Source organism: Sorex araneus, chromosome 7 (assembly GCF_027595985.1).
Source record: "Sorex araneus isolate mSorAra2 chromosome 7, mSorAra2.pri, whole genome shotgun sequence".
Classification (NCBI taxonomy): domain Eukaryota; kingdom Metazoa; phylum Chordata; class Mammalia; order Eulipotyphla; family Soricidae; genus Sorex; species Sorex araneus.
The window spans coordinates 63,012,330-63,027,165 of NC_073308.1; the positions used below are offsets into that span (position 1 = coordinate 63,012,330).

The following is a 14,836-nucleotide window of genomic DNA, read 5'->3' on the forward strand; positions in this document are numbered from 1 at the left end:
ATTGAGATTTTTCCAGACTAGAACCTGGACATTATGCCCAGTAAAGAGCCCTGTAGACTAGAATGCCCACAAAAACCTTTATAAAGTCAAACAATGATGGGATAAGCAGAACCATCTTATTTCGCATCTTTACTTCCTCTTTTAGAAAGAAAGAGAAATGTATGGAGGTTTTGGAAAACACACAGGCTCTCTGAAAGTGTCACACTGTATCTTGTCCAGGTACTTTCTAAAGGCCAGTTTCCATCTTGAGTTCCCGGCCGCCCACCTATGAGATAGTCAGACTTATTCGTCAATACCCTCAACAAACAATTTGAGGCTCTTCATGTTCCTGGAGCAAGCAGATGCCATTGGGCTAAACTAGCACGTGACAGGGACAAATGGAGATGTTACTGGCACTCGCTCAAGCAAATCGATGAGCAATGGGATGATAAGTGATACAAGTGATACAAGTGATGGGTGAAGCCCCCATTTTGACATGCCACCGAAGGAAAGCAATGCAGGTACTGATGATCAGTTCTATTCTTGTGCTCCTAATGTTGTCGTTTGTTTGCTTTGTTTCTTTATATTCTATGTATGTGAAATTGCACAGAAATCATCTTTTTTGTTTAGCCTTACTTCACTTATAATTTCCTCCAGTTCCATCAACAATGTTGCAAAAAGCAGTGAATTGTACTTTATTGTGACCACGTGCATCTTTATTCCATCATTCATGATGGGTATCCATGGCCTTTCTATTGTGAATAATGTTGCAATGAACATAGGGGGTTTACATATCTTTTTTCAAATTATCATCTTCTTAGTCTTCTGATAGATACCTAGATGTGAAATTGGTGGGCCATAAGGTATTTATATAGAATTTTAATCTGAAAAACACCTCACACTCAGTTCCAAAGTGGCTGCACCAATTTATTTTCTGACTAAAAATATATGAGACTCTCTTTCATCCCATATTTCCTATTCTCCCCAATACTCATTTCTAATATTTTGGATGTAGGTTATTCTCATAGAAGATGTGATATATCATTGTGGTTCTGATTGGCATTTTACCGATTAATAAAGAAGAATTATTTTCTGGTGATTTTATGTCTTCTTAATAAAAATTACATGATAGATGAACTATATATTTCAATGAAGTTATTTAAAAAGAAGAAACCTTGGATATAAAATATTTCTATACATTTGATTTGGTATTTATATATTTTCTCTCTCACACACATACACACTTTCTCTCTTACATTGTATATAAACTTTAACCTGCTGTTTACAGAGTTATAAAACCTGAAGCAGATCAACTCTCAATTTTTTAAGATTTTAAGAAGTACTGTAATGATAGCAAATAGGCAAATACAGTAGTGAGAAAATAATTTTATGTTTTAATATAGTCTTCCTGGATATACAACATGTCTTTGGCACTTTCATATTAAGAAAGATTAGTGTGATGCCAGCATTACCAAATTCATAGAGAAAGCATTTAGAACCTAATTTACGGTAGTAAGAACTTCCCCTAACTATCTAAGCACCATGATTCTTTTTCACTGTTAGAGCAGAATTTGATTTCTGTTTGCTTGGTCAATGGCCTTTTAGTATATTCTACAACCCATGCAAGGTTCTTTATCAGAAAATGAATACTTTTATTCAATCCCACACAGCAAAATTAAGTCCACTAGAGTATAATAGTGAAGATCTTCAATGAAAACAAAGACCTGTACTTGCAAGTATTTAAAGCAGTGCATCGGTGGAATGGGTTCAACAGTACAGCGGGTAAGAACTTGCCTTGCATGTGGAAGATCCAGATTCAATCCCCTACATCCCAAATGCCCCTCTGAGCACTGCCAGGAGTGATTCCTAAATTCAGAGCCAGGATTAACCCTTAAGCATCATCAAGTATCCCCCCAAAAAAAACAAAAACCCTGCTAAAATAAATAAATAAAAGTAGTGCACTGGTTTGCAAGAGAGGCCCTAACCAGAGACCATCAGCTGGTGAAGGCAAGAGCACAGCTCAAAGAGCAAGGTTGTTGAAGGCTGAAGTCCAACATCCAGGTTTCTGCAGAGTTGGTTTCTCCTGTGGCCTCTTCGATACTGTAGATGAGCACTTTTGTGCCATGTCATTACCTGACATCTCCGTGCAAACATCTTGCTTTCTCTTCTCAGGAACACACCCTTAATAATGAATCAAGAACTCACCCTTATACCCTAGTTTAACTTTAATAATCTTGTAAAGGCTAACTGCTAGATACAGTCACACTGGGTATTAGAGTTTTAACACGTGAATTTTATAGGCGCAAAGCGAGACACAAGCACATCCATGACATACAACCAAAGAAGAAAGGGCTAGGGACAGGGATGTAGCTTGGCAGTAGAGCACATGTCCTGCAACAGTGAAGAATAAGATAAACATAAAAATCATTAATAGAATAATTCGGGGTAGGGGGTAATTTCCCTTAATATTTCTGAGGATTCTTTCAAAATTTCTGAGAAAGTAAATTAGGCAGTGCATAAAATGCAGCTGTGCTGAATTTGACTCCACATCCCAAGCTTAAGAAATGCCACATTGGCTTTCTGTTTTCAAAAGAATATTTAATGGAGTCAATAAATTGCGAGAAATTCTGTTTAGGTTGTTATTGGGGCTCTACCACTCCTTTCTTCTGGATACAGCACAGATTCTTGGAAGCCTTATTTCACTGGCAACGTCGGGATAAACCTCCCATTTTTCATCCCTGCTGGTCCCTGGCTGTCTTGAGCCATGTGGTGGATCAAGAAAAGAGATGCAGGGTGAGGTGTGGCTGAGTTTAGGAGCCTGAGGCCTAGGGTCCTACCTCTCTAGGGGCACGAGTAGGAAGAAAGAACACAACGATTTCCACCTTTCTTTGGTTCCCCAAATCCCTCTGTCCCACCCCTTCTGTCTTAGAGATCTTTCTCCAGCTATTTCCCACATCATTTACTGCTCTGCAGAAAAGTTCCCCTTCCATGTAGTTGAGAAATGCAGTCCTCTCTTTACATCAGTCCTTTTTTATCTTACTATCACAAAAATAAAAATAACAAAAGGCCTGAACTGAGCTGTCTCGTAGGCTGACTTATTCAGGAGAGATGACAGCTGAAGTCTACACAATCCCGGAAAATGAAAAGTTCCACATCTGTCTCATCATAGCAACCTGGAGGAGAGCATGAATCCTTTCCAAGAGACAATGAGAGACGTCAGAAACTCAAAAGATCAAGACATTGAATGAGTTTCATTATAGACTCCTTAAATGTCTTTTACATAGTCTGTTTTACTTCCTTCACCTCCCTGCATCCTAAGTTTGTTAGGAATGTCAAAATGAGCCTCACTCTCTTTTGTGCTAGGAGGAAAACTGACTTCGAGAGAGTGAAATGGTAGGAAGAAGAGGTAGGACTTTGCACCAATACATTCTTCCCTGACAAACAGGACTTTCTTCCCCTACTGAAACCCAAAGCTCTGCAAGAGAGAGAAATCTCAGCAATCCACCAGTCATTTTGGAGTCGAACAAATTATATAAAGCTGATGCAAAGGAATCAGACTGGAGGAAAACAAGTATGAGAATTGGGTAAATAGAATCGAAATGTTTTTCCCACCCAAACACTAGATCAACATCTGGATTAGCTGCATAGTTTACATGCTCCTTTCAGCCAGAACCCAACTGAACTGGATGAACCAGATTGATTTTTGTCTTTGAAAATTTCTCAGGATTGCTACCTTTGGGGCTTTTATAATAAAGGATATTTGGTGTAAGTATTTTTTGTAAAATCGGAATATAAATCAAATGTCAGATTTCAAACAATATGTCATGTTATAAATCATCACTAAATTTTTCCCATGTAGAGCTTGCTTTGTCAAAGACTTACTTTGTCAGGTTTAAAAAGGGAGTCAAGGATGAAATAATATGATTTCTGAGGTTTGCTGCAAAATATCTAGAGCTGGAGGAGAAATGAAACAAAGTGAACCATGGGGCGTTCATTTTAGAAGCTTTGTGATACTTACATGGAGGTTCTCTATACCATGTGCTTTGCTTCTTACGCATTTCAATGTTCTGTAATCAAAAGTTGTGAGCAGGAAGTAAAATTTTTAAACGGATTGCAGTTCTCCTTATAAAAGACAAAGACCAACAATAAATACAACAAGAAGGGAATGAATGTACTTTATTCAAGAATGCTGGACAAGTGTCAGAGTAATGAAGGGAATTTCATCTTCTTTTTTTTGGGGGGGGGTCACACCTGGCAATGCACAGGGGTTAATCCTGGCTCTGCACTCAGGAATTACCCCTGGCGGTGCTCAGGGGACCAAATGGGATGCTGGGAATCGAACCCGGGTCGGCTGCGTGCAAGGCAAACGCCCTGCCCGCTGTGCTATCACTCCAGCCCCGAATTTCATCTTCTTTTAAAGCATTAAAATTTTGAGGGACCCACTCTCTTTTCTTCTGTTGTGGTTGTGAATGCTGTTGGGTGTGTCAGTTATCCCTGAGAGGAGTGTTTTGGTGAATAACACTGTTGTGTCAGCGAATGCCAACTGAATGTTTGTGCTGTTCTAATATCCTCTGAGATCTTACCCATCAGCAACCATAATTCTGAACAGAATTTAAAACCAACCCCAGTGACCACATCCCTTATGCTACTACTACTACTATGGGGCAGGGAGGTGGCCTAGTCCCTTCATGCGACCTTCAGAGAGGGTTCCACTGATGAGCAAATAGACTCATCCAGACGGGGGCGGGCGAGAAACCTCCCCACCCCAAGGGACCCAGCCCCGGCAGCTGACCTCCACTACCCAACCGGTGCTGCTACAATGCTCCAGGCTGCTTTCTGGACACATTATAAGACACTACCTACCCATCTTCCATAATTACCACACCATATTTGATGGAGTTCAGACAGTAGGCAACAAATCATACAGAGTAATATATATATGTATATGTATATACATATATATGTATATGTATATACACATATATATCACGAAATCACGATTCATTGTCCCACCCACATGTGCAGAGCCTGGCAAGCTACCTGTAGCTTCTGAGAGTATCCCACCCACATGGGCAGAGCCTGGCAAGCTACCCGTAGCGTATTCGATATACCAAAAACAGTAATGATAGGTCTCATTACCCTGACGCTGAAAGAGCCTCCAATCATTGGGAAAGACAAGTAAGGAGAGGCTGCTAAAATCTCAGGGCTGGGAGGAATAGAGACATTACTGTTGCCAGCTCGAGTAAATCAATGAACAAGGGGATGACAGTAATACAGTGATGGTACAGGGCACTTCACCCAGTACTAGAAGGAATGCACAAAAGCATCAACCGTTTTTCCTCTGAAGGACTTAGAACCAAGGTGAGGATGAAACCCATGGTGGTAAATTAAATGCAAGGTACTGTGAAACTTATGCCTAGTGCATAACCCAGGGACTGAAGACCAGCTGTGCCAACAAGGGAAGGGCCCAGAGTGGAGGGAACAACTCCATAGTGAAACTATCTCCTACAAGACCAGAGCTGAAAGAGAAGTCAAGGTGAAGACAGAGTATTGAAGTTCAGGACTATTCAAAGCTACGTGGCCCCTGGAATAATTTGTCAGCAGGCTGGTGAACTAGCTCTAATAGTCTTTTCTGTTCCTTCCTTGCTCTCTGCGTCATTTCAAGCTAAGACATAGTTCTGAGAGCTGTTTGTAGGGATTTTCTTAAACTTTCCAAAAAGTTTATTGGGGAAACTATGGGTCAGAGGAAATTAGACCTGTGTTCTTTAACAAATTTTCCCAATCCTTTGAGATGCAAATGTGCATTACTACTCTCCTAGAAAGGATTATTTTATTGGCCACAAAAACATTTCCCAAAAACAAAACAAAAGCCATTTCCCACACTTCTTTGGGTGCCAGACCCTTTTTTTATTAAGTGTTCTAACAGCACAGTCTGAAGCAATCAAGTTGAATAGAAAATTAACAGAAATTACCCATTTGCCCTTAATATTCCTTTGCCACCATCAACCCCATATTATTTCTCACCTGTAGCAAGTTACCAACTCTTTCTCTTTTGTCCTTCTCACCATTACTCTGATTATTGCCAAACAAATTTCAGCTCTGTAATATGCAGATCAGGTTGGACCACTCTCCCATGAACTGTACAGGTTGGGGAAAATGTGTCAGTTCTCAAATGGACCTTCAGTATCTTCCCTAAGCCATTTCTCTCTTCTGTCTCCATGGCTTCCATGAGACCTACATCATTACTCTAATCACTGTAAGTCTCTTCCCCAAGATTTCATGACTTGAGACTGAGAGAGGAGACAATGATCCTATTTTCCACTATGCGACAGGTAGAGGTCGAGGTGTGAGCAGAGAAACAAAGATATGCAGTGATGAAGCAAGGTGCCAGAGACTGATGGTATGCAGCTCACCGGTTTCAGATGTCCCTACGAGCAGCCCAACCCCCTCTTGGGGCTCTCTTACATGGCATCCCACGTTTGTGAACAAAATCCCTCTCACTTGACTTGGCTGAGGTGTGCTCCAGGCACAAACAGGAGCTCCTCTGAAGCAAAAGACTTTGCACACCTAGGTCCTGTTTAAATTGCCGAGCTCATCTCCGGCTAATACCCAGCTAATACTTTGGTCTGCACCGTCCAGGGCGGCCCCTCCCTGCTGCACTGTGCGGGCCGCGTTGGGGGGCGGGGCTGGGCGCGACTGTCCAAGCCCCGACTCCCGCACCCTGGTCCCAGGCTCGCCCGGATGGACATGGCCGCGTGGGCATTTCACCTTCAATGCTCACTCAATACCACCAACATGTTGCACCTTCTCACCTCCGAACTCTTTCTCACATGTGCTCTTCCTTCTGTCTACGCATCTTTCTGGTCTCTTTTGTGAGTAGCTTCTTTACAGAAATCTTCCCCGACTTCCGAGTCTGGGTCACATGCGCATCACAGCTGCTACCCTCCCAGGAGCCGGCTGACCACACTGTATGTCACTGTTCCTTTGCTCTAGAGTGTAGTCATCACCACAAACCTTTCCCAAGAGCAGGGAACCATGGCTATCTTATTCACCCTTTGTATGCCTGCTGCTTAACACACATTAGACACATACTAGGTTCTTATACGTCCTTGTTGAATGAATAGTTAAAATGAATCACTCACTCAACATGGACAGGATATCTGTAAAGGGAAAAAAATAATGTGATAAACACCCATAAACTAATCCCCCATAAACCTGGAAACTCTTTTATATTAATATTCTATCCCATTTTTTATCTTTTCACACTTACCTCAAAAAGGTCGTTACCATACCAAAACTTATTTTCTCTTGCTCTTTGGCTTGCATTTTTCTTTATAGTCCTATCATATATGTAGAAAATCCTAAACAACACAGCTGGGTTATTTACTTTTAACTCTTTTGAACTTGATAAAACTGGTCGGATATAAAGTTTCTGTAACTTGCACTTTTAACAGCATAAAGGAGTTCTGTTTCCTTTGTGCTAATATATGTAGCTATAGTTTCCTTGGTTTCACAACTGCATAGTATAACACTGAATAAAATTACTACTATTAATTTATCCATTTTTTTCTCATTCTTTTAGCTACCCAACTCCCTAGATTCAGACACCTTTTATTTTATTGCTAGCACATCCAATCTGGTACCATTTGCTCTTTCACTATATGGCTTTGCAACTACCTCCTGAGGAAGTCAAGTTAATATTCTCCTCCTTAAATCTAAGTGGGCTTGTGTTTGCTTTGACCAATGGTATAGGAAACATTCTGTGGCATCAGTAACAGGCCAGAGATATATAATAATATGTGCTTGGGGCAAATGACCATAGAGTAAAAAGTTCAAATACCGTCATATTTTGAGGGATCCACGTTGCATGGAATGGCTACATATGGGAAGTCCAGTTGGCAGTCCTAGTTTTGACATTAGTGCAATCCAGGCACCAGATACACACACAGAAGGAGCTTGGAGTTGATTTCAGTTTAGTCCATTGAGTTACGTCCAATTCTTGCCAGAGGAAGGCCTGGAGCAAAGATACGGCACCTTTATGTATCTGATACATAGTTATAATCAATGAGCGAATTGTAAAAATAAGTTATTTTAGGCAACTAAGTTTTATTTTGTTTTTTAGGATTTTTTTTTTTAATCCCGGCAATGCACAGGGGTTACTCCTGGCTTTTTATTCAGGAATTACTGCTGGCGTCCTCAGGGAACCATATGGAATGCTGGGGATCGAACCCAGGTCCACTGCGTGCAAGACAAATCGATCCAGCCCCCACAACTAAGTTTTAAAGCAGTTTTGCAGCTACAACAGTCTCCCTAATCTGAGCCCCTGGTGGGGGGGGGAGATCTTCCTGGGGAAAAAATCCTCCCCTTGATTTTTTTTTTTTTTTGCTATTTGGGTAACACCCCGAGATGCTCAGGGTTATTCCTGGCTCTGCGCTCAGGAATTATCCCTGGCAGTGCTCAGGGGACCATATGGGATGCTGGGAATGGAACCCGGGTCAGTCACATGCAAGGCAAACGCCTACCCACTGTGCTATCGCTCCAGGCCCTTGATTTTTTTCAAATTCTGATCAATTTATGTCTTTCTATTTTCTCTTACAAACCATAGCTCCTGATAAGAAAATAAATTCATAGTTCTTTATTAGCAGATTCTAAAAATATATGAAGACCCCTTCTCTTTGCTCCACCAATTTCACAGCCTCCTGCTCAAACAGAACCACCTGTCAACCGTTCTGCTCTCATAATAGTCAGCTTCTTACATTTGTCTAAACATTGTTTCTCATGCTGAGGTCCACAGACCATCTGCATGAGAAACACCTGGGTTCTTAGTGAATATGCAGATTCCCCTCCCCCAATCCCTCCCCAGCCCTGCTGAGTAAGGGTTTCAAGCACTTCAGGTGTGTTTTAAATACATCAAGTTTAACTGTCATGAGTCTCCCGGCAACGATTTGGTGATGATGGGGAGTAGCACTTGGCGTACACCTGAGAAAAGAGACTTGGAGTTCACAAGCACAAACCCTTTTCTCTCTGCCAAGGAAAGCAGTTAAGACTCTAGTCTTCTGTACCTCTAGAGTTGGTTTCTTTTACTAGGCACTAGCAAACAATAACACCAAAATTAAAATTAAAGAGTAGATGCAGCTCAAACACCATAAACTTAAACTCCATGTGATTATGAATAAATTAAAGAACATAGAACTGGGGCTAGACGATAGTACAGTTGGGTAGCGCATTTTCCTTGCATGCAGCCAACCCGGGTTTGATCCCCAGCATCCCTTATGGCCCCCCAAGCACTGCCAGGAGTAATTCCTGAGTACAGAGCCAGGAGCAACCCCTGAGCATCGCTGGGTGTGACCTCTGCTTCAAAAAAACAGAACATAGAACTTAAAGCATTACAACAGAGATTCTAATTTTCAAACCACTTAGGGGTTAAAGTTGAAGCTAGAGAATGAAGTTCTAATTTTCAAATTGTATATATTTTTTAATTTTAATTTTTTATTAATTCACCGTGAGATGCAGTAACAATAATTTCATGTTTGAACTTCGATCATAAGGTCATCCAACACCCATCCCTTCACCAGTGCGCATTTTCCACCACCAAAATCCCCAGTATCCGCCCCCCTGCCCATTACATACCTCACCCTGCTTGTGTGGCTGACAATTTGCAAGGTATTCTTTCTCTACTTTAGTTACCTTCAATATTTCGAGACCAGTCCTACCTCCCCTCATATCTGCCAAAAATACAATTGCTAGACAATGTGTTTTGTATTGCTTGTTATGAATATAATATAATGGCATGCAGCTAATGAAAGCAGCCACGCGCTTTAGGAATTCTAAGATTTAAATAAGTAGGGCCTGAAGAAATTGCTGCCGCAGGTTGCTCGTGTCCAAGATTCCTGTGTGTCTCTGGATCATGGCCACGTGGGAGCTGGTGCTTCTTGCTGGCTTCTACAAAATGGCGACCCCTGGAGCTCTTAGAGGGCAGGTGGTGGGACGGCACCTGTCCCCGTCTGGAGCAGCCCAGCAGAGAAGGCCTATTGCAAAGTCCCGGGCCATCTCTGCCGCAAGTTGCTCGGGTCCGAGATTCCTGTGCGTGTCTCTCAAATTGTATATTTTAAAATATACAATAAGGCGTTTAAGCAAGAGTACAGAGGGGAGAGCACTTGGTTTGCACACCGCTGACTCAGGTTTGAGCCTCAGCACCCAACAGGGTCTCTCCAGCCACCCAGGAGTCATTCCCGAGCTCCAATGGGTGTGGCTTAAAAGAAAAACTAAAGTAAAATATATAATAAACATCTATTAAAAAGAATGTGTGACTTGCCCAGAAATAAATATTTGAACTGATGCTAACCCATGTCTCTATGGAGTTACTCTGTCTGTGTACAAGCGTTCTTTCAATTCTGTGTCCCCGTTTTCAAAGTTAGTTACTTATATGTTTGTATATACCCTGCCTCACTTTAGAAAGGACTTTCAGTCTGTGTTGCATGTATGTATAGAAGGAAATATAAATAAGGGACAAAAGAATTTCCATTCTCAATTTGTAGTCAGCTCGGCTGTTCATCAGTACTTGAGAAGAAGCCAGGAACAAGACCCAGTCCCATTTACCTGAGAGAATTATAAAGCCTGCCTGCTTCATAACATGTCGTGAAAATGCCTTAAACTGCTTGAACTTAACATTATAAAATGTGTGCTGTTATATACATGTGACTTATACATCCTCTTTCTTAATCACTCTCTTAGATGTGCTGTTCTTCTAAGTCACCTGAAATTTCATGTTCAGAAGGCTGGAGAAAGAAGAAAGTCAAACAGAGAGAGGCGAGGGAGGGCTAGGAAAAGAAATCCTGCACAGAGAAATCCAGCTCTTTTGTTCTAAGAATGACTGGCTCCTCCCAGTCTCAGGGCTGAGTCATTGCTGCATCTACCCTAACTTGCTTCCTTCCTTTCCTTACCCTCAGCTGGTTCTCTAGAGACTTCCTCCAGTAGTTTATATCTTCTTTATTAGAACAGATAAAGAATATTTCACTAGAGAAACTCAAAATTATGGTAGTGGCTACCTGTCCTTTAACTTTTCTTTAATTTCTCTCCTTAATAAAACATACAATAGCCCATTTCTCAATCATATGCTATAAAAAGACCACCGGAACCTAGATACAGCCATGCTCAAGGCCCCTCTCCACACGTTCAGACAGGCCTCATGCATGAAGGTACCGGCAGAGGAACCCAGGTGTGTGTAATCCCATCAAAGGCCAACATCCAGAGAGAGACTTAAAAGCAAGCTCCCAGAAGATATCTTGTAGCCTACTTCTCCCTCTGGGAGAAACTGGCAAGTTTCTGAGAGTTTCCTGCCCACATGGGACAGCCTTGCAAGCTTCCCATGGTGTATTCATATGCAAAATCCAGTAACAAGCTGGATCTCATTCCCTGACCCTGAAAGGGCCCCCAGTGTGACATGGTTGGGAGGGCTGAGTCGAGATAGACTTCTAAGATCTCAGGGAAAGGACGAAATGAGAAGTTACTGAGCACACTCAAGAAATCAGTGACTAACAGGATTTCGTGATTGTGATGCTATAAGAATTCTAACTACAATATCAATGAGAGTGAACATAATGCTTTATATACAGTCACGTATATAACTTTATTTGTCTTTATAGCAATCTTATCCATCCAATACGCACGGGTAGCTTGCCAGGCTCTGCCGCGCAGGCTCAATACTCTCAGTAGCTTGCCGGGAACAGTAACAATAAGTCTCTCAATGAGAGACGTTACTGATGCCCGCTCAAACAAATCGATGAGCAACAGAATGACAGGGACAGTAACAGCAATCTTATAACAAATGAAGAAAGAAATTATTTCACTCAGACCTTTATTTACATGTACTCCTTCCTACAACATACTTTGTCCTAATATACCTATGACTTTATCCTTTATTTCTTTCAAACTGTCACCTCTTCAGGATCTCTTTTTGGCTGCCCAAACCAAATAGTGCCTCATTCTGCACTCATGCATTTTGCCATCTGACAAAATATGAGTTTTGCTTGACTTTCTCTCCCTGAATGTAAGCACCTTGTGGGTGGAACTTTATGTATTTTGCTTTTATTTCCCTAGTCCCCAAACAGTACCTCACACATAAGTGATGCTCAATAAATGATAAATTAATTTGTTATTCCAATTTCATGAATAACAGGTCAGGGAGCAGGCCTAGGGGGCTTGTTGAACACAGCACATATAACTAGTGGGTAAATTAGTTCTGGATGTGTCATCCAGATGTTAAATTTCAAGTCCCACTGTATTTTCATGACTGTTTCAGAGACATTGTGGATATAACTAGATGCATTCTTTTGACTTTACTGGCAATCTTTTCTAATTGGGATCTGGAAATCCCCCCCCCACAAATTATCATTTTATAAGTGGTACATAAAGAAAAATTAAATTAGGTTACATTTATTAAAAATGGATTATATGGTAGGAAAATACCTATGCTGTGGGGTAGATAGTCTTCTAGACCACACCAAGAACTGAACCACATGTCCTTGGCTGTTGACCTTATTTCCAGGGTCCCTAAATAAGCCCTTTGCCAACCACTCCCAAGCACTTAACATATACTCATTATTTTTCTACAGTAATGGAATCTTAAAAGATGATGCTATTAAGAAAACATAAGTCATTGGTCCTTTTGTTGGTGGATCATTTAGTAACATGACATGAGCAAGGAAAGGAGAAAAGCTTTTGCAAAAGGGCTCAATAATTGGAGTACTTATGTCTGATTAGAAGCTAGCAGTAAGGAAGACCTTGAAATAGTTTTAGAAAGTACAATCCCCTGTCTTTGGCGGGTGATTAATGCACTTCTAATACTAATCACATTTCTAAAAACTTATTTCCCTCTTTGAAATAGTGAACTCCCATTCACTATCAGTCTATTGGCCTTTTAAATCAGCCTATGCCTCACTAATCTGCACTTTTAACCTTCACTTTGAGTGAATTTAACAGAATTCACTCAAAGTGAAGGTTAAAAATGGGAGTGCACAAGATGTAGAGATCATTAAACCCATCGTTACAAAGGTAAAGACATTTAGGTGTCATTGTCTCGTGGGTTGTACTACCAGGAAGCAGGGTGGTCAGATCTCAAATCCCTTCTGCTCTCTCAAACACTCAAAGTAGCTTCACATTTTGGCAAAAATTCTACCATTCCCAAACAAATGGCTAAAGGGGCAGATTCGGAAATTAACAACCTGAAGCATAAAGACATCATGAAGTAATCACAGTGATTTCTGAAGCACCATGGACTCTGTACATGAAATGATTTTCATTACATTTTAGGGTTTTTTGAAGAGTTATCTATACATAAAAATTTGTGACATCAGCAAGTTATATATCATAACGTTATTTATGACAGCATTTGGCTAAACCATAAAATCAATTTTCTGACAAAGGGTATAACTGGTCGTATGGTATTACAAATGATATATGTTTTTTTCTTAAGTTATAGTGCTGGAAGCCAGTCTGAGAGCATGAACATGGATATAGACTGACTGCAACTAAGACCCTTTCTATAATAAATAAATATGTCCACTTTACAAACATATATACTAGTGATCTCCCATATGCCCATGTGGAGGACTTTCATAGTGGGTCACTAAATCATTTCCCTTGTTTTCTTGAGCAGGGCACTTCCTGAATTCTGTCTCCTTGTTGTTAGCCGCATCCATATGACTGATATCTGGTCACTGGGTTATCAACAGCAATGATTTAGGCTGTAAAGACACACAATCCGCCATTTATTTCCCTCATCTCTCAATTAGATGTGGAGAGTGCCATGAAACACTTCAAGTTCCAAGAGATGGTGGAGCCACAAAATTCCTGGGTTCCTGTGTCATTGCTTGAAAAAAGAGAAATAAGAATTATGAGAATATTGCAGAAAGCCTCAGGATAAAAAGACCTTTCAGAAGTCATGGCATTAGAGACAGACGTTTAAATGGATTTTAATGGGAAGAAAACACACACCTTGTATAGAAGAGGGAGCAGACATAGATCTTCAGATGCTAAAATCTTAGGTTAGGTCAAGTTGTGAATGTAGTTTGAGCATACCATCAAAAGAAAAGCCTTGCATCTTGCAACAGAATTTGAGGTGATGAAAAGCATCATGTGTCATATTAGAGGTTAGCCTTTATCTTACAGACATGAGAATCCAGAAAACATTTTAAGTCTCATAATCAAAACTTCCATTTTTGATTATGTATGGAAAGTCCACAGTTTCACAGTCACAGTTATCCTGTTACTCCTTGATTTGATCGAGCAGGCACCAGTAACGTCTCCGTTGAGAGATTTGTTACTGTTTTTAGCATATCAAATATGCCACGGGGAGCTTGCCAGGCTCTGCTGTGCGGGCGAGATACTCTCAGTAGCTTGCCGGGCTCTCCAAGAGGGATGGAGGAATCGAACCCAGGTCAGCCTTGTGCAAGGCAAACATCCTACCCGCTGTGCTATCGTTCCAGCCCATGGGAAGTCCAGTGGAGAATAAAATATAATTTGGAAGGGAAAGCCACTGGCAAAGGAAGACCAGTTAGCAAATAACGGAGGAAAGTCTATAGAAAACACAATGCGGGGCTTGTCCCATCAACTTCACCAAAGAAATTGACACAAAATCATACAAGACAGAATTCAGAGGGAGCATTTCCAAACCTTGTGTTTAGAGAGTTGTTGGTGGTGAAAAATTGAAGTCTTACTAACTGAGACAGGGAATATGAAACACAGATTACAAGAAAAAGATGGTGAATTTTCTTTTTTTTTAAAGTTTCATTTGAAGTCCAATTTTGAGAAGCTATCTAGTGTGGAACTAGTCTCACATAGGTAGAATTCAGAAAAA

The 14,836-nt window shown here is 40.9% G+C and overlaps 1 long non-coding RNA gene across 7 annotated transcripts in view; it reads right to left on the bottom strand.

Annotated features, from left to right (window-relative positions):
- The window catches only part of LOC129406433 (uncharacterized), a 66,055-nt gene that overhangs the window by 21,328 nt on the left and 29,891 nt on the right, over positions 1 to 14,836 (bottom strand). For 5 of the 7 annotated variants that reach the window (XR_008631004.1, XR_008631000.1, XR_008631002.1 and 2 more), the window contains one exon: positions 7,820 to 7,993. This is a non-coding gene — a long non-coding RNA (uncharacterized LOC129406433). Of the gene's footprint in view, positions 1 to 1,434; positions 2,371 to 3,997; positions 4,102 to 7,819; positions 7,994 to 14,836 lie in introns of those variants that run through there. The other 2 variants (XR_008631003.1, XR_008631006.1) reach the window with 2 other exon arrangements.